The 19,735-nt window shown below is 37.7% G+C and overlaps 1 protein-coding gene across 4 annotated transcripts in view; it reads right to left on the bottom strand.

Annotated features, from left to right (window-relative positions):
- The window catches only part of Bmpr1b (bone morphogenetic protein receptor type 1B), a 325,936-nt gene that overhangs the window by 128,386 nt on the left and 177,815 nt on the right, over nt 1–19,735 (bottom strand). For 2 of the 4 annotated variants that reach the window (XM_029537811.1, XM_029537809.1), the window contains exon 1: nt 12,592–12,911. The exons of 1 other annotated variant lie outside the window; for it this stretch is intronic. The gene's annotated coding sequence lies outside the window, so the exon portion shown is untranslated. Of the gene's footprint in view, nt 1–12,591; nt 12,912–19,735 lie in introns of those variants that run through there. One more of the 4 variants, XM_029537810.1, reaches the window with a different exon arrangement.

Below are 19,735 nucleotides of genomic sequence, written 5' to 3' on the forward strand. Positions count from 1 at the left end.
GAGAGAGAGAGAGAGAGAGAAAGTGAGAGAGAAAGAAAGAAAGAAAGAAAGAAAGAAAGAAAGAAAGAAAGAAAGAAAGAAAGAAAGAAAGAAAGAAGAGAGAGGGAGGGGAGAGAGAAAGAGAGAGAGGGAGAGAGAAAGAGAAAGAAAGAAAGAAAGAAAGAAAGAAAGAAAGAAAGAAAGAAAGAAAGAAAGAAAGAAAGAAGAGGGGGGAGGGGAGAGAGAAAGAGAGAGAAGGGATGAAGGAAGGAAAAGGAAGGATGGGAGAAAGAGGACAGAAGCAGATAGGATGATCTTGAAATTCTCTGAGTAACTGATTATTGTCTTATGGGCTGAAGCTGCAAATGACTTGCATAGAATTTTAAAGCTTGTTTTTCAGGGTGGAACTAAGACCTTTAAAAAAGAATGTGCTCATGAGGAAGGAGACAGACTTGGCAAGTTGCACCTGGCAACTAGACTAGAGCCTCAGACATTGACGTTTCTCATTAAAACTTGATAAATATCCAGATAGCCCCCCTCGTCTGCCCAGATCTATCAACCTTGCTGGCAGATAGGACTCCAGAGGAAAGAGTTATAACTAGAAGACAGGATTCTATTATACTGGGGAGTCTCAAGACAAAAGCAAGTCATAAGTGAAGGCGGGTGGGGAAACACATGTCCACATTCACTTTACAGAACTGTATACTGACAGGGCCCACATATAACACAGCAATGAAGGGTACTGGACAAAACCCCCCATGGCTTCTAGCCCACAAGGTTATCAACAGCAGTAGTAAAAACTTGAGCTCATTGGTTAACTGCAATGATTCCAAGTCTCCTCACTCATCAGTTTAAGGAACCTGCCTGGAAACAGAAAAGCTCTAGGGATGTGGGGCTCTGGAAAAATACAGCATGGGGGCATTGTGAACAAAGGAGGCTGGAAGGTTAGTGCAGGCTCACATGGGTGGCCTGGATGCATCTGAGATCGGGAGGTGGGAAGTCCTCTTGAGTATTCCCAGAAACAGTATAGGCAAAAAGAAATAGGAAAAGGCAGAAGACTGGAGTGTTCTGCATCTGGACTCATGAGAGGCGAAGAGCTCAAGAAATCTGAATCCGTGAAGAATCAAAGGCCAGAAAGGCAAAGACACAATCTTACCACACTACTACAAGAACAACGCTGGGGCATTCTAAGATATCAACACTAATTAATGAAATACAAATGGATCTTAGAGACAGCTGACACTCCAAGAATCCACCTTATAAACACCCACACAACAACAAGGAGCATGTTGATAATAATTAGCTTGAAACACTGTGTGCTGCAAAAAGACGGAGTTAAAACATCTTGTCTTCTATTTGCATTCAAGACTCATGGGACTTCATGGAAGCCATGATGGCCTGTATAGATGAGGCATTACAGGTGAAGCATATAGCATAGTTTGGCAGATGGATGAAGTAAAGAGAATCAGGATTTTGACACAGTTCATATAAATTTACATATCTCACTATCAGTACTTTACCCCAGCCCCTTGAGTTTAAGGTCTTCAGAAGTTTCTTAGAATGGCCCTGTGTTCCTTAAAGACTCTTTGCTTACGTACTAACACAGCTTATGCAAACATACTAGAAGATATTAGTTCTACCTTACACTCCAGTTCAAATCTCTATGTGATAACTCTGTGGCTCTCAAAGTAGACTCCCACCCATTCCCTTCATTCCATACAAGTGTTCTCTCACTAAAATCATGACATTCTTTTCTCAGGTTGCAGAAAGGAGGTGAGATAATGTTCTCAGAACTTTTTGATGATGTGCTTTGGCCACTCAATTATTTCTCCTAGTATACCTTGATATAAATGAGTATTTACTTACATACTGTTTCATATATTATGAAGAAGATGACAAAATTTTAGAACCAGTCGGGCCAAAACACATGGGATTTTTTAAAAAACTCTTACTCCACCAGTTGTACTGTATCTTTCTTGGGCATGAAATGTATACACATATTCACTTCAAAGCATTTGGATCAGCAAAATAAGAGAAATAGGATAAAGCTGATTTTGCAATGACAAATATTCCAAAGAGCGTACAACTGATAATCATTTTAAGTTATTTCTTCTAAATATAGGACCAAAACAATCATGATAAAAATCAACAGAGCATTTCTTCATTATATTCTTTATTTTTATTTCTTCAATACCTAGCTCCTTTCCAAAAAGGGCAGGAGGTTATTGAACTGGATGTAGAAATAAAGTTCATTTTTAATGTCATTTGCTGCCTCACATCATTTCAAATAGTGTTCCTGGAGAACAGAGGAAGGTAAAGGTTAAACTGCACACAGGAAACCTCATATTGGAATAAGCGAATGCATTTAAACCTGCAAGACAACAGGAGGGACTGACAGCATGCTCTGGTCAGCCAGTACATGATTCAGAGCTGGTCACTGCTTATCCCAGATAAACGTGTCTGAAGAAATGCCCAAACACATGAAGTATGTTAGTATTACAGCAAAAACAAGACATATTCAGTTGGCCAACTGTGTGTTCTACATGCATCCAGGTGGATCTGTGAATCAGACTTTGATCTCATATCAGCTTTCTGGCTCTGGGCATCAATTACCAACAGTAACACAGTTACCAACCAGGAAAATGTGTTGCAGAAGCAATTTATTAAAACCTCACCAAACTTTTAATTGGCTTTCTACTTTGACAAATGCTTGTAGTTTTAAGAAACTGAAATCATGTCACTATCAAGATCTCATTTCCTGATGACCAGATGAACACCATATAAACAGCCACAAATGTACCAATGAGGCAGTTGCTCCTGCACACATGAACTTTATGATGAGTCTGACACAACAGACTGTAACAGAAAGAAAGGCATTCTAGATATCTATGTCTTCCAGAAACAATTCCAAAGAACTGAATGCAAGGGTCTCCAACCCCCTTCCCCAACCCTGGGCTTACAGGGAGTCACTTAAGAGTGGCTATTTGTCCTGCATAATTTCTCACAAAGATAATATTTCTGAAAAAGTCCTCTTTAACATAAGCATTATGTATATTCTCTGGTCTACAGTCTTTCAAGAGCCATGCCAATGCAACTACTGTAACGTGTTCTAATACCTAAATGTCATTTAACAAGAAACATATTTTTAGTCCATACTTTAAAAAGTGTAAATGCAATACAAATTGAAAGGCAGCACAGAGATTTAAAACAGGACTTTAGGATCATGAAGCAAAGATGGCCTCACACAGAATATGGAAATGGGTAATGATCCCATAGGGGTACAAAAAAAAAAAAAAAAAACTTGATTAATAAAATCCTTGTGGACCATAGTGGCTGTGATTAAATTCAACTTTATTATTTCTGGGTATGAAAGAGCTCTCCATGCTTCGATGGAGATGAAGAAAATTCTAATTACTTCTGAAAATATAGATACCCCAGGATGTGTTTTGATTTCAAAACAGAGAAACTGAATTTTTAAAGTAATGAAGAGAATATGAATGCAGTTGCTAAGAAAGGGGCTACAAAGAGCAGACAGACTCAGGATTATCTGATTTCATCTTTCGAAGAGTACTACTGTAAATAAAAGAGAGAAATACAACCTGTGCAGAAAGCATAAATAGATACATAAGAAAAAACTGCCATTACTAATAATACCCTCAAATTCAAGTTCAACAGTAATGATGATAAAAATCAAAATAAATATAACTTTTATTAGTACAGATTTCAAAAAGAATTGTAAGTACCTTCAGGAAAGAAAAAAGAAAGAAAGAAAGAAAGAAAGAAAGAAAGAAAGAAAGAAAGAAAGAAAGAAAGGAAGGAAGGAAGAAAGAAAGATTGATTTTAAAAGTGGGCAATTTAAACCCAGAGCAAAAGGCAGCAATCCAATGGTGTGTGCTTACTCAAAGGTCATGAAATTTTCTTCAGTAATCCAAAAGCTACTGGAAGGACAAGAGCCGAATGTACAGTCGCAGGCTGAGGTTGGGCTTAACATTCAGTTAGTCATGAAACAACTTCTCCATGGGCGAGCATGGCAGAGCGGAATTGTAGTATCAGCGCCTGGGGGCCTGAGGTAAATGGATAGCAATAAGGCCCTGGCTCCCCAGGGAAACCCTTAACAGTACCACCCAGTTACTGAAGACCCCATCAAACATGATGAACTCAAGCAGGGAAAAACCTGAAAGCTCTGTCTCTAAGAGTTAGCTTGCACTGGGCTTTGGAAGAGCTATGCAAGCTACTAGAAGAAGAGAGGAGCCACCAGTCTTGAACCCTGCAAGTTGAAACAGTGACTGACCTAGCAGGAGATGCCCACTTATGCAACACTGACATGAGCATCATGTCAATAACCAACCAATTTCTGACTGAACTCCAGTCCTGCCAAACAGGATAAGAGTCATGCCTGGCATCAATATTAGACTAAAAACTCTATGGCTTGACAGGTCATAGGAGTGAGGAAAACTTACAAAACATGCAATGACGTATTGTTATATCCATAGATTAGTGAATCACTTATCCCTCATCCGAGAAGATTCTAATTTCTGTAGAAGGTGACTCACTTAGTGACTCACAACTAACCAACGTGCAAAGACTGAGTGACTGCAGAAAGCTCAGCCCTTAAAGAATATATAAGCCTCATCTCTTCTCTCAAGACTCGGGAATGACTTCAGAAGAGAAAGTGGAACGAGTATAAGAATTGGAAGTGGTAGACGATTATAAAGAAATATTATTTTAATATTTAAATCTCCAGCAAAAGATTGCATGTGCATGAATATTTGAAGACTATGGTGGTCTTTAAAAGGCACAGGACAGGTGAGTAGTGAAGGGGTGCCAGTTGAGGAAAACATTGGGGAGCAGGTAAATACGATTAAAATATATTGAATAAAACTCTCAAGGAACTAATAAAAGAAGAAAATTTCAATCATGTTTGATACTTTTAATTTTTTTAATAACATCAACCTCCTACTATCCTCTGACACCCTCTGAGACACTCTTAACTTCATGTAACCATTAAGTAGTAGTAGCTGTCATAGACATAATCGTCATGGTCATCATCGTCATCATCATCACCATCGTCTCCAATTGGTAGCTTTCAATCAGTGCTGACCGTAAGCCAATGGGTCTTGGGTCAAAAACTTAAGGTTATTGTTCTTTGTTTGTTTGTTTGTCTTTCTTTGTTTTTCTGCTTGTGTGATACATCATCTTCTTTAATCTTTTTCAAATTCTTTCTTCAGTGTTTTAGAGTTTTCATTGTATGGGACTTGGTTAGGTTTATTCTATGGCATTTTACTTTATTTGAGGCAGCTGTGCATAGAATTGTTTTCCTGATTTATTTCTCAGCATGTTACCACTTTACAGGAAGGATACTGATTTTAGTGAGTTAATTTTCTGTCTTAGCATCTTCTACTGAAGGTGTTCATCAGAACTGAGTAGGGTTTTGTTTTTGTTTTTGTTTTTTGATTGTCTGCAGAGTCTCTAGTTAAAGAACTATATCAACTTCAAATAAGAGTATGCTGACTTCTTTCCCTCTTCTTATCCTTTGTTAGTATTTTAGAGAAGACTCGAAAACTTTAAGTTGAATAACAAATGACAAACTAGACACCTTTCCTTGTATGTGACATTAGTGGAAATGCTTTGAGTTTTTCCTAATTTAGGATAATGTTGGCTATAGTTTTGCAATACATGGCCTTCAATATGTTGAAATTCATTTCTTTTATTCACTTCAAGGATTTCTAATCATAAAAGGATACTGGAGTGGTTAAAAGTCTTTCTTACATTTACTGAAAGAATCATGTACTAGCTATAGCTCACTGATGTGAAGAATTACATTTGCTGGATTATGTATGTTATATCATCCCAGCATTTGGGAAAGGAAGTCAACACAACCATATCTAATAATATGTTTTCATGTGTCCTGGATTCTGTTTTGAACTATTTTGCTGAGATTTTCCCATTTATGTTCATAATAGAGATGAACATATAAGCTTCTTTCCTGTTATTGTTGCTTTCCCATCTATATCTGGTTTTGGTATGAGGGAGATTGAACAATACACCACTGAATTGTGAGTACATCATCAGAAAGGAAGAAGAAAATTTTAAAACTTAGAAATCCTAGAATCAAAGGAAAATCAACACATTCAAAACCTGCCCCAAAATGCAGCCGTGGTTCATCATAAATGAATCAGCAAACGTAATGCTTAACATGAATGAACTCAAGGACAGATAGCGTGTGATTATCCCAGTAAAGGGCTTTGATGTCCTCTAACATCCTTAAAACTAAAGCAATCGAAGAAGGAAGTTTCTAGCTTCCTCTGCCTAAATTAAAATATCAGAGACATCTCAAATAAGTCACATAACACAATGCCTTAGAGCCTTGGGAAAAAAAAGAAAAACGCTAACTTCAAATCAGTAGATAAAATGAAATAATGAACGTCAAGACAGAATTAATGAAACGGAAACAAAACAAACATATTATTTACAAAAAAATCAATAGTAATAGAAAAAAGAGTTGGTTCTTCTAAAGATAAACACAGTTGACAAATCATCAGCCAACTAATAATAAGAAGTCCACTCAACGTAATAAAATTAAAAATGAAAATGGAATTTCAACAGAAACCAACACAATTCAGAAAATCTTAAGGACATACTGATCAAACTTATATTTCACAAATTTGGAAAATCACAAAGAAATAGATGAATTTCTGGATGTGTATAACTTTACCAAATTAAGTCAAGGTGAGAAAATTTAAACAGAACTATAACCACCAATTAGAATTGAGTAATTTTGTTTCAAAATGTCTTAGCTAAAAGTAAAGTCCCAAATGGATTCACTGTTGACTCTACCACTCCTTAGAAATATTAATATCAATAATTCTTAACTATTCCATGAAATTGAAAAGGAACGCTAGCTAACTCATTGATGAAGCCTGAATTATTTAAAAAAAATATTTTCTTTTAAGTTATAGACAGAATTCATTTTATTCTAGAAAACATGGTTTTTAATCTTATTCAAAGCTTTCACCTCTCCCAAATTCAAGAAGAAAGTCAACTTCAAAGCAGTTATAAACGATACAGCCATCCACTCCCTATTAGATTTCCTAAGCTACAATAAAAATACAGAATTTTCATTTTAGTACTTTTGTTTTACATGTATTTGCCATATTTTCTTGGAACAAGAAAAATGTTTGTGGGATGTAATACCAAGAAAAATGGGAAAACCAGGAGAGAAAAGAAGAAAATGCCATTCAAAAAATATTTTAAGTATAGTTATGAGTGGAAAAGTACTTTAGCTCCTCTGAGAACAGAAATTATAAGAATTTTCAGAAATAAGAATACAAAGCTTAATACAGTTCAAACATAGAATTTCACAAATTAATTTTTAAATAAAATATGTATAATAAATATAGAAAAAGTATAATCATACCAAAAATATCATATTCTGTCTTTAAATGTAGGGATTTCTTTCCTTGGTGAAATTACATTGTAATTATATACTTGAAAATGATGTTTGTCAATCTCATACATTTGCCCATCTTTAACATAAAAAGCTTCTAATTTAGAAGTTAACATATTTTATGAATTGCATACCATGCATAATTATAGAAAATATTGATTGTTAAGGCAAACTGCTAATGTAATAAAGTAAAATGAATACTGATTTGGTGAAAAAGAAACAAAAGGCAAAAATACTTTCTGCACACTTCAACCTCAAAGTTCTTTGACCTTCTCAGTGGCAGTGATGGAGTTTAGGAGTTGGTCTTGCTGTAGTCTTTGAGATTATATTGAGACAAGCTTGTGTTTCTATCTTCACTGACTAATGAGAAGCAGGTACATGGCCTCACCCTTGATCCAAGAAACCTCTCTTCTCCCAGTCTTCTCATATCATTTGATATGCCAGACAGAGTTACAACGTTTATACCGTAAACTTTTAGAAATGGCACTTGTTTCAGGCCAAGCTTCCCACAGGACAGTTATGTGGGAAAAAAAAAAAAAAAAACTATCTGAAAAGAAATTTCAACCAACTATGGTCTATTTTAAGCAATTAAAAAGTCACTACATTTTCCTTTGAAAATACCAATATTGTTTTCATTCCTCAGACAGATACAAGTCAAGCTAAGCAAACAAGAGTCATATTTAATGCCTGCAAGAGAGTTTTAAGGCTAAAATAGTAGTTGAAACAATTGTGGAGTGCACCAAGCAGGACAAACACTTGGAACTGGGAAAACTCAGTTGCTCTAAATTGTCCGTGAAGGTTGGTGTTTGTCAGTGGTAAATATGAAGTAGCTCAGACAAGTACTTTAAGCATTCTGAGTAAACAAAACACAATTAAAAGCAAAGTAATTTTTATTTTTAGTGAATTTCAGAGCTTAAAGGAACAGCTGTTATTTCTCAACGTTTTTAAACACTGACTTCCTTTTCTTTCAACATTTCTATTTTGAGAAGTAAATTCCTCCTCTGACTTAACTGCTGGATCACCTTTCGTGTTGGAGAACTCTTCGGCCATGCTTTTGTGTTATTTCCTTAAGTCCCTGGCTATCTTTGCATGAGTAAATACAACTGAAGGAACACCTTTCCTGGGACCACTGAAAGCAGCTACATCCTGCCAGTCTAGTTCTCCCAAACAGGAGACAGATCTACTCTCCCCTGAAGCACTGGACCCTTGGGGAGGGGGCTACTGTTCATGGAGGAAATCCTTCACGAAATCACAGAATTCAGCACTGCATGAGCAATTTATCAGCTACTGTGACAGATTCGATCAACATGACGGAGCAAACACTTGGGGTCTATATATTCTGGATTTATATTTTCTAACCATTGTTATTTTGTACTTCTGCACAACAAATACATACTTGTGTGGATATGTTCACTGTACATGATCATTTATGATTAATTTCTCTCTTCCCTACCCCCCTCTCTCTCTCCCATATAATTGATACCAAAAAAAAATAAACAAAATACTTTTATGATATTGTTACTACCCTTGAAGTACTTATTCCTTCTTGACGAACTTTCTGTCGAGTAATCAATGTTTTAAACAGTGTTAATACAAAGGGGCTATTTAAAAATGTATTTAATGTCTCATGAAAGGCAAACATTGTAACTTGAGGTTCCTCAAGTGCTGTGGCAAAGGTTGATGGAAGGCTAGGGCAACCCATGAGATTCCTGGAAGGGTAGGTCATCAATGAGACTAAAACCTGGGAGAGGGCTTTCATGTGGGAGCAGCAGCCTAAACAACTCATAAGAGAAACATCACAGGGTGGACAACAGTATAAAATGCAAGAGTTATTGCTCAAACAAAAAAAAAAACAGAAAAAGAGGGATATTCTCCTGGGTTGGCAGGACAGATGTAGGTAACATTCCAGAAGGAATGGCAGAAGGTGAGTATACAACAAAAGAGCTAGCAAGATCAAAAGGCTCAAAGCTTCCAAGAATCATGGCCTTTTGGGGACACTGAAAGGCCAGGTGAGAGGAGTTCTGCGGGAATGTGCTGTTTATCAGTGTGTGGACAGTCCCCACCAAGCATGCTGTGCTTGGTGCAGTATGCAAAACAGGACTGGGGGTGGGGCCATTAAGAAGTGTCTAATTCATGTTTACAGTTTAATTCATTATTGCTTCAGAGGATGTATAATGCAAAAGGCTCCACGTTTCTTAATATTTTATAACATTCCTAATAAAAATGGTCTTTAGAAATATGATTAGCAATTAATAGGAAGATTGATCAAAAGCCCAAAATAATACTGAGAAAGTATCTCAAGTTTTAAAATACTCAATTAGTCTTCAACTCAAATATAGCCCATTTTAGGCATTATCAACCGGTACCAAAATTTCTACTCTTTTCTCCTAAACTTGAAGGAAAATCCTTCTCTGACTTATTTTTTCATGCTTTTTTTCTTTTCAATAAAGAGTCAACATGGAACTTCAGAGACAAAGTTATAAGGAGGAATAAAAAGAAAACTTATTAAAAAGGGTTTAATACAAACGATGCATTCAACAGCAACAACAACAAACAAACAAACAGGACACTTAATGCAGAAGAAATCACAATCTTTACCACGTAGCAAAGAAAAATTCATTAATGGACTTAGTTTCCATTTGTCCCATCTAGATCCACCATGATATGCTTTCAAAATAAACAATATTATAAAAGATAAATGAAGCATATTCTCAAACTGAAAGGAAAATTCTCAAACAAATAAAAGTATCCACTGATTTTGAGGAGAAACCAAGCATTAAATGTTAATATAAACTTTAAGAAAATAGGTGGATTAGCTCAGCCTTTAAATTAATAAAGGACTACTAAACGGGGCTCTGGAAGTATAGGCATTGAGACCAATAATCGACAAATGGAACCTTATGAAACTAAAAAGTTTCTGTAGAGAAAAGGACATAATTCAAGTGAAGAGGCAGCCTCAGGAATGGGGAAATCATGACCAGCTATATAGCTGACAGAGGGTTAGTACCCAATGAATGAACAAACCCCAAAACTAGACAAAGAAACAACCCCTCCAAAACAAAACAAAAAAACAAACAATAAACAAAGAATACCACAAAGACAAACAACCCAATTAAAATATAGGACATGGAACTCAACAGAGAGTTCTCAAAAGAAGAAATACAAATAGCTAAGGAATATTTTGAGTATTCATCCTCCTTACCAATCAGGGAAATGTAAATTAAAACTACTTAAGAGATTTACTCTTTCTCCACTCAGAGTGGCTAAGCTTGAAAAAATGCTGGTGTGAAGGTGGAAAAACACCTGTCCACGGTTGGTGGCAATGCCATGGTGGTAGAAATCAGTGCTGAGGTTCCTCCAAGAGCAAGAAAGACATTTGTCACATGATCCAGGCCTACAACGCCTGGGCATATTCCCAAGAAACTCTGTGTCCTCGTACAGAGACATCTGCTAGTTCATGGTCAGGAATGCTTTCTCACAACGGGCAGAATATGAAAACGGCCTATATATCCTGCAACTGATGACTTTGAAACCTTTTAAAAATTATGCATGCAGCCAGGCAGTGGTGGAGAAGGCCTTTAATCCCAGCACTCTGAGAGGCAGAGGTGGGCGGATCTCTGAGCTCAAGGTCAGCCTAGTGTACAGAGCCAGTTCCAGGACAGCCAGGAACCCTGTCTAGTCACCCCTACCAAAATAATGCATGCACTTTGGGTATGGTCATTGACACTTCATACCAGGAAGCTGAGGTGGGGATTAGTGCAGCATGAACACCAAGTGCCAGATCAGTCATGGCTACTCAAAAAGACCCAGTATCAATAATACCAGCACGCACCCCCCCCAAAAAAAATTACATATCAATCAATTTCAGTGATTTTGTGTAAGTTGTGGCCTCGTTCAAAGAGACTTCCTTTTCATTTAGAGCTATTCCAGCTGCAATTTCGATATGACCCATCAGATTTCAAAACTATTTCCTTTCTGTCTGATAACCCTATATCATCAACCTGTGCCACGTATTAGCTCTCCCTTGTATCTCTATTGGACTATCATTTAAATTTCATGGCAGAATAAGTTTTGTTTTCAACTTAAATACGTACAGCAGTAGTACAAAAAAACTCACTGGAATGCAAAATCACCTATAACATAACCGAAAATGTCTAAATACCGTGCAATTGTTTGTAGTTCCACAAGCTATGACTCAAACAAGGAAACTTTCATTACTTTGATAGTCAATTTGCATGAACTTAATGCCTTTTTTCTAGTGAAGCAAAATACTGACTTCCTAAACCACATACAACAGTCATAAATAATAAAAGTATGTATGTTTTTTGAGTGTTCTAAACAAGAACGCACACAGAGCATAAAGTAGTTTCTGTGTCCTTCAGTATTACTGCATTTAGGGTGATGAGAGATAGACACAGTCTAGCCTACCACAGCAATGCATGAACACAGAAGCCTTTGACCTGCTACCTGCAATAAGAGGAAAACACCCATGTAATGCACAGCCAGAGATGCTGACTCGAGTTTAATATTAAGAAAAGGAACACAGCTCATAAAACCCAACTGCTAGTCATCTGGACCAGCATAGGGGCTGCCTCCTAAATCCTGTCTGTGGTACTTTGTACAGAGAAAACTCTTCTTGCCATTCTAGGCTCATCTCCTCCCAAAGTAGTAGTAACTATTTCAGTCTGCCGCCCACTGAAGTTTTGTTTTGTCAAAAAGACCCTATACTGTCCATATTCCCCGTTCCCACATTCTGATACTGCCAGGTAAGTACATCTCTGCAAGTTGATGTGAACTTTCTACATTCCATCTTTAGATCACAAAATTAACTAACGCTATTGCCTTACTATTTATATCATGTAAAATCGGAAGTTACCGACAGGCAGGCTTCAGTCTGATAGCCAGCCGAGAGAGCATGAAATCAGTGTTTGAGCGCGGCTGCCACCCACCCACCCACCCATACTCAGGGCACTAAGAAGGGCCAGGCATTATCAATAGGAGTCCACAAACCTCCACCGCCTCCAAGAACACTCGTGGGAGCAGGCGGCCCCTCCTTACAGCTGTACCAAGCCCCACAGCCCTCTGACCACTGATGCAGAGCAGCACCTCCGGGAGGGAGGTGGGCTTTACAAGTAAAAGCCAGCCTAAACTGGTTAATCCCTTACCTCTTCACTTATGGCCGGGTTGCTCCTTTAACTTTTTGTTTGCTCTCTTGTCATAGCTCAGCGCCAAATGGTTGTGATTCAGCCGAAGTTTGAACCTGACAGAAAGAAATTTCTTTTTAGAACAAAAACGCTCAAAATTAAAGTTCTCGCCACTGTTTTCTTCCTTGCCTGGCTCTCTCGGTGCCCGCGTGTTTCTCGGTGTGTCTCTGCAAGGCAGCTACGTAGTGGTCTATAAATATTGACCCTCACACTTGCTCAGAGCTCTCTCTGCCCATGGCACAGGTCTGTGTTACTGAACACCGCGGTAATACTCCGGCGAGGTTCTCAGCTGCTCCGACAAAGCAGTGGATTGGCTCACTACCCAGCAACCCTGTGCTTGCCTGGAAATACCATTTCGCTGCCAGCTTTACAGATGCTATGGGCCTTTCCTGAGCCCCAAATCAGGCACAGAGGGGCAATTATGAGGCTTGTCTGAAGAAATACAGCTTTCCTCAAGCAGGTGGAGAGAAGCAGGCTAGGAGGAGGGGAAGACAAGAGAGGAAATACTGCCGTTGTTTTGTCCAAACAATGACATCTCAAACCTTTATAAAATTCCTACCTAAATGCCAATCCATTAAGCTTTGCAAAACTTGGTTATATATATTATGAATGACCTAAATCATAAGAAAGCAGTCTCATAATTGTTTTAATATTGCTTCTTATTTTAAAAATGCTGCAGGGAATGAGTAATTGACCACAGAGACCTTTTTTTTCTTCCTATATTCACTTGCAGAATGATAGAAATGCATTGGAATGTATAATATTAAACAGATAAATTATGTATTTGGTGAAAGAAACTAAAATGTAATCTAAACATTATGTGAGTCAACATGTTATACTAACTTGTAGATTTACAATTCTGACAATTTAAACTATTTTACTTTGGGCTCTTAGATTAAGGATAAACTAAGCCATCCCAATATGTAAATTATAAGTAACATACATTTCCCATTATCTATATTATATAATACTTATATTAGAAATGCTTAGAAAAATATATTATTTTGTTTTTTCATGCTTTTGCCAATGATAATTAATTGTTTGTTTTATTAAATTGTATTTCTTGTTAAATCAGATGAAGGAATCTTTGGAAATAATCTGGTGCAGGAATTTAGAGATCTACCCTTAGGCTGTTAGTTTACTTGGGGTCATATGACATTGTTGTAGCAGAGCCAAAGGCCAAACCACCAGCCTTCCTTAGTTCTCAAAGGCTGGGCAACATCCCCCTGGACAATGATTCTTAAACTCATCTTTAGCTTCGTCTCCATGTGCAAACTGGCCTTACACTTAAGACTGTACATTCACACACATCTTTAATCCCATCCGGAGGATGGCTGATCTCTCTGAATCTGAGGTCAGCCTGGACTACACAGTGAGTTCCAGGCCAGCCAGAGAGAACTGCATAGTGAGACCCTGTCTCAAAAACACAGATCAAAACAAAAATTCACAGGCAGAAAATTAATGTAAGAGAGTAATTTGTTATGAGTAAAATGCCTAAAATTGCTAGATACAACTGGGTTTTGAACCACTGATACCAAATCGCCCATGCTTGACTCAGCAATTAACATTTTCACTAAGCTAACTCACTGCTGGGAGAGACTTAAAGCTAGATACTGAAGACACAAGATTCCTACTCTCAAAGACCCTATTGTACAAGATGGAGGAGTGGTTAATCGCTAGGTAGTCCATTCCTCAGCCAAGGAAGATGTGAGGAGGGCAGTGAGGAACAAGAACAAGCAGAAGCCCAGTCAGCATGCACTACAACACTCAGATTCTCCTGTGAGACTCCAGCAAGGTTACTGAGGCACACAGGCAGGACACCAAGGTAAGGAAGGGCCGGCAAGGAACGGTATGCACCTGCTCCTGCAATCAGCTCTTTCTGGTTGGGTTACAAACAGGTATGACAAAGCATTTAGGGAAAACAGGCAGTAGAGAAAGAAGAGGTGTAGACTCCAATAAAAATCATATTAGCAGACATGGGGTTTCTGTTCAATGTACACCACACTTTTCACAAAGAAAAGAATTTGGGAAATTCTGTAAACATCCCATAATCACCAAGCTTATATCCATAATTTTAAGCAATAATAGCATGAGTACATGCATTAAAAATGATTTTTTTTAATGTTTTGGGAATCATGACATTTTAAAAATAAAATTCGGCAACAACACACAATCAATAGTAATTTAAAAAAAAATCACTTGTTCAGAAATGTAAAGATAGACATCTACTTAACAGCTGAAAATTGTTTTATATTTTACTTTATTCACCTTTAACCTACCTCATTTCTTCAGAGTATTTTCGTGAAATACACACCATGAAAAGTTTTTAATTGTTCTTTTGTATGTTTTGTATGTCTCTTTAATAAAATTAAATGTATTGACTTTTTAATAAGTATTAAGTATTCCAGGATTGTGGTGAACATTCTGTAAGAGCAGAATATGATTTAGGATGGTTTGAGGGTGGGTGGTTGCTTTTGCAAGAGAAATGCTGCCACTACTAAAGCATTCCCTCAGCCAGATCAATAGTAACAGAGGTGAGGGAGATGTTGAGCAGGCAGACACTCCAGGAAAACTACCCACTCAGCTGCTAAGTGAAAAGAACTCATGTTACAGGGCCACTGCATGTGATTCCGGGTGCATGACATCTGGGAACAGGAAACAGTTGCCTGGGTTACAGGTTTTGGGGGTAGTGGGGCAAAGGGCACCAAGGAAGATTCTTCTAGAAGCGCAACTACTTAGAATGCAAGAATGGCAGCATGATGCCATGCAGGTGGCAAACGAACAGAGTTGTACAACACAAAGAAAGAAGCCCTGGACTGGAGAGATGGCTAAGCCCTTGTAATTCTTGCAGATGAGTAGACTTCGGCTTATAAAGCCAATTTCTGGTGCATGCTATCACCTCAAACTCTACCTCTAAGTGATATTGCTGCCCCCGGGAGTATCTGTGCTCACATACACAGACACACATGAAACAAAGACAGGCACATACCTACATGTAATCTTTTATTAGAAGAAGAAGAAGAAGAAGAAGAAGAAGAAGAAGAAGAAGAAGAAGAAGAAGAAGAAGAAGAAGAACAACAACAACAACAACAACAACAACAACAACAACAACAACAATAACAACTCCCATGTAAAGTATAAACAATATGAAGCCTCTTGCCTGTCTTGTTGAAGTGTGTGGCCCAGAGGTGACATTGTTTATTGAGCAAGGTTTATCTAACAAGGGATTTAGAAATATTATAGAACTAAAAGCATACCTAAATGATTTTGCTGTTTTTAATCATAAAGAAAATAAAGCTAAGTCATTAGGTGGCTTGACAGAAGTCACGTAACAAATCAGTCATTGAATTGACAATGAACCGCAGTCTCTGACTGGATTATAATACCACATACAGCCTTGGTGTCACTTGTTTAACTAAGAACACATACTACCCAAACCAGGAAGACTGGGGGACATGCCAGGCTTTTGAACTACTCAGAGAATGAAGAGAAGTTTAATATGGAGTACTGAAAGGCGGTACAAAAGAAAGGACTAGAGATAGTGGCGGGGGTGGGGAGGCTCAAAAGGACTAAAATGCTTTCTCTTCAACTTGGCAAACAAAATGGGAAAAACCCTCTGAAGAGTCTAAGCTGGCTCTTCTTCAGGCAGCCTGGGCTTTATCAAGCTGGGTTACAAGAAAAGGAGTGACTTCATTTCAGAGCACTGGGGAGAGAGTGTAGAATTAGGTTTAGTTGCAATGAAATTGGTATGTGCTGAATCCTAGTGAGCATGTTCAGTAGATGTTAAAATATACTATTCTATGATACAGGAAAACATCTGTCATTTTGCTATACAAACATCATCATCATATAATCTCCTGACAGAAGCCATAGAATTTACTTAAAACACTATCCCAATTGCATTCCTCTCCCGGTAAAACTCTGTATTGTTTCCTCATCTTACTCAGTAGAAGCAACGGTCTGAAATCCATTGATCTTCTCCATCAGTATGCCTTACACAGTAGCGACTACAACCCCATCTCTATCGCAACTTCGACAACTTACTTACCCTCTGGATATTCCTTATACACCTTCCCCCTTGGTAAAGTTTCCCTGCATAAACTTCTACTCGCATTCACTTTTTTTGAGTGTTCTTCCTACAGGCACCTTCTCAGCAAAGCCCATCACTGCAATGCTCCCTAAAATGGTAAACTTTGTTCTCTGCCCAATTGAAAACAAGCCCAGTAACAGCGTGGGTTTCAAGTGTCCAAAGTGAGCCTTGATTATAACAAATGCACAGAAATTGTTGGATACAGGACTGAAAAAGACAGTAGCCAGCTGTGCACTAACACAGTCAAGAGCTCTCTCAGTGAGAAGTCAGGCAAAATCACTATCTTAAGGATCTGCCAAGGAAGAGATGACCACACACCAAAATCCCAAGGAGAAGAACAGCTCGTGAGTTGCACTAGTAAGGAGGGAGAGGGAGGTCAGTGACACCAAGTGCTTTGGAAGAATCCAGCATGGCAGAAACTGAAGTTCAACACAGGAAGCAGAGAGGATCAAGGCGGTGCAGTCACTAGTATGTGCAATGTAAAACATATGAACATGCTACCACAAATTGTCCTTTGTGAAGGAGCTATCAAAGAGAACGCACTGGTGCCTAAGCTGTTTCTCCAGGGATGGGAGGTCAACATGCAAAACCAGACATCAGCAACATGATACTTTTGAAAGCCTTGCCCACATCAAAGAGAGAGAAGGATGGCTGATGCTTTAAAGCAACAAGCAAGCATAGCAACAGAAACAGAATTTACCAGAGGGAAGATGTCAAGCCTGAGCTCATTTCTCAAGGTGCATGGTGAGTCGCCTATGCTTTTGCTTCACAGTTACTCAACTGGGATTAACATTGTGTGAGAGTCTTTGAGATCATTTCATTTTGCTATAGAATAGCATTCCATCCTGCTTAAGTGGCAGGGTTCACATACCTATTCCTTAGCTGGTGGACTCTTGAGTTGGATTCCATTTGAGTTGGGAATCATTACGAATAAGAATGTTATGAACACTCACATACATATGAACATGTTTTTCTTGAACTTATATTTTCATTAATATTTAGTGAACACCAATGAGTGAAAATGCTTGGGAATAAACTCATTTTGTATTGCGACATTTTAAAAATATGTCAAATTGTTTTCAAAATAGGCTGTATCATTTCACAGCATGACCAACAAACATATAAAGGTTTGAATTTCTGTGCATCTTTAAAAGATCTGAATTATCTCTCTTTTTACATAGTGAAACTAGTAAGTCTGAAGTCCAATCTCATTGTCATTTCTATAGTGGCTAATAGTATTTGAGCATCTTTTTCTATACTAGATATCCACTACATATTTCGGGAAATACAGACCAAACAAGTGTATTTTCATCTTGTAAAGCTGACTTTGCATAGACATCAACACTTGATATGTAAACTTGTAGACAAAACAACGATTAGATTAGAATCGCTATTTATGTATCGTGCAGGTTTACAAATAAATTTACATTCATCTACAGATTCAACAGATTATTGTATAAAAAACAAAAGGGAATGTAATCTTATTCAAAACTCTCATGCTTACATGCTAATAAAAATTTTTAATAGAAAAAGCTTTGACAAAGATGCAGTTTTTATGTGTTTGCAACTTTCCTTTTATATAGTCAAGCTTATGGAAATTTTTAAGGACTTTGAAAAAGAAAAAAAATCACAGAAAAAATGAGTTAATTACCTCTCTAGGACTATAACCATCTACACAGGCACATTTGGTTTACTAATACCCTAAAAGATAATGCTAGGAAGCAGGTATTACACTCTGGCTATACTAATGCTTAAATTTAATGCATCCTTGAAGCTACAGGCAAAAAAAACCCAAAGGGGGGCATAAAAGAAAAACAGAAAAAGCTAAGCAATGAATAATTTTGAACTATTTTGTTGACAAATTTAATTGGCTATGAACAATACAAATTTGTCTACCCTGTAAAGGAATGAAACATATCTCAAGGGCAAACAGCTCCAGGCAGAACATTAATAATCTAAGCTTGTATTCATTTTACAGTTGAGAGAGTGTTTGACTTTTAATATAAATGGCAGGAAGAAGAAAACGCACAATACACCTAGTTAAGACTCAGCTACGAATGTGTTTTCTCCCTTCTCTTTCCTTTGGGGACCTGTTATTAGTCGTATCATAGACATGGTGACTTACCTTTAACTCTAAGGTTCTTTGTTCTCAAGTAATAAGCACTTTGTGTTCCCAGGACCCCACAGGAAAATCACACATAAGTCTACTAACCTTTACTGCTGTCCTTTATTTGAGCACCAATCCATTATAAGTTTTAGAAATATTGACTGCACGAATTGTAAATAGGCCATTTGTTCTTCTCAACTGGAACAATGTCATATGTAAATGGAGATGAAAGAGGACCCTAAATAAGGGAGCCATAGCAAAGAAAGTGTGCCCTTTTTAAATTTTCATTTGACAGCACAACAAACTAATGCCAAACCAAAATAAAGCACCTTACCATTAACAAATAGAAAATGTTCCAAACCCCACAGCAGAGAGAACAAACTAAAGCAGAATAAGACACGTGCTCAACTGCCCTTAGTTTAGCAAATCTGCAGCAGTAAAGAGCGCCAGGGACATTGTTGTTGTCACCATTATAGTTGCTGCTACTCCTATATACTACTAATTTCCCTTCTTGCTTAGTAACCACAACCTAGTTTCAAGATGGTATAATTTTCTGATATAATATATGAATTTATAGAATAAAATGGTACTAACATGAAGGATGGTGTTGTTAAACATAGTAAACACTTATCTGCAACATAATTTCAAGCATTTCCTATTTTAAAAATTTGTTAAAATAATATTACCTAAAGTAGCCATTTCATAACAAGTTATTAAAATTATTCCAACTAATTCAATATTGTCTGCTACCATTGCAAAATAGAAATTAGGTCCCTCCCTACAAGCCCAGGGTGCTTTGCGGTGCCCGATCCTTTCCGCTCGGTCGTTCTCCTGTATAGGAGGCAGCCATGGCGCCCAGCCGGAATGGCATGATCCTGAAGCCCCACTTCCACAAGGACTGGCAGCAG

Source organism: Mus pahari, chromosome 4, assembly GCF_900095145.1.
Source record: "Mus pahari chromosome 4, PAHARI_EIJ_v1.1, whole genome shotgun sequence".
NCBI classification, from domain to species: domain Eukaryota; kingdom Metazoa; phylum Chordata; class Mammalia; order Rodentia; family Muridae; genus Mus; species Mus pahari.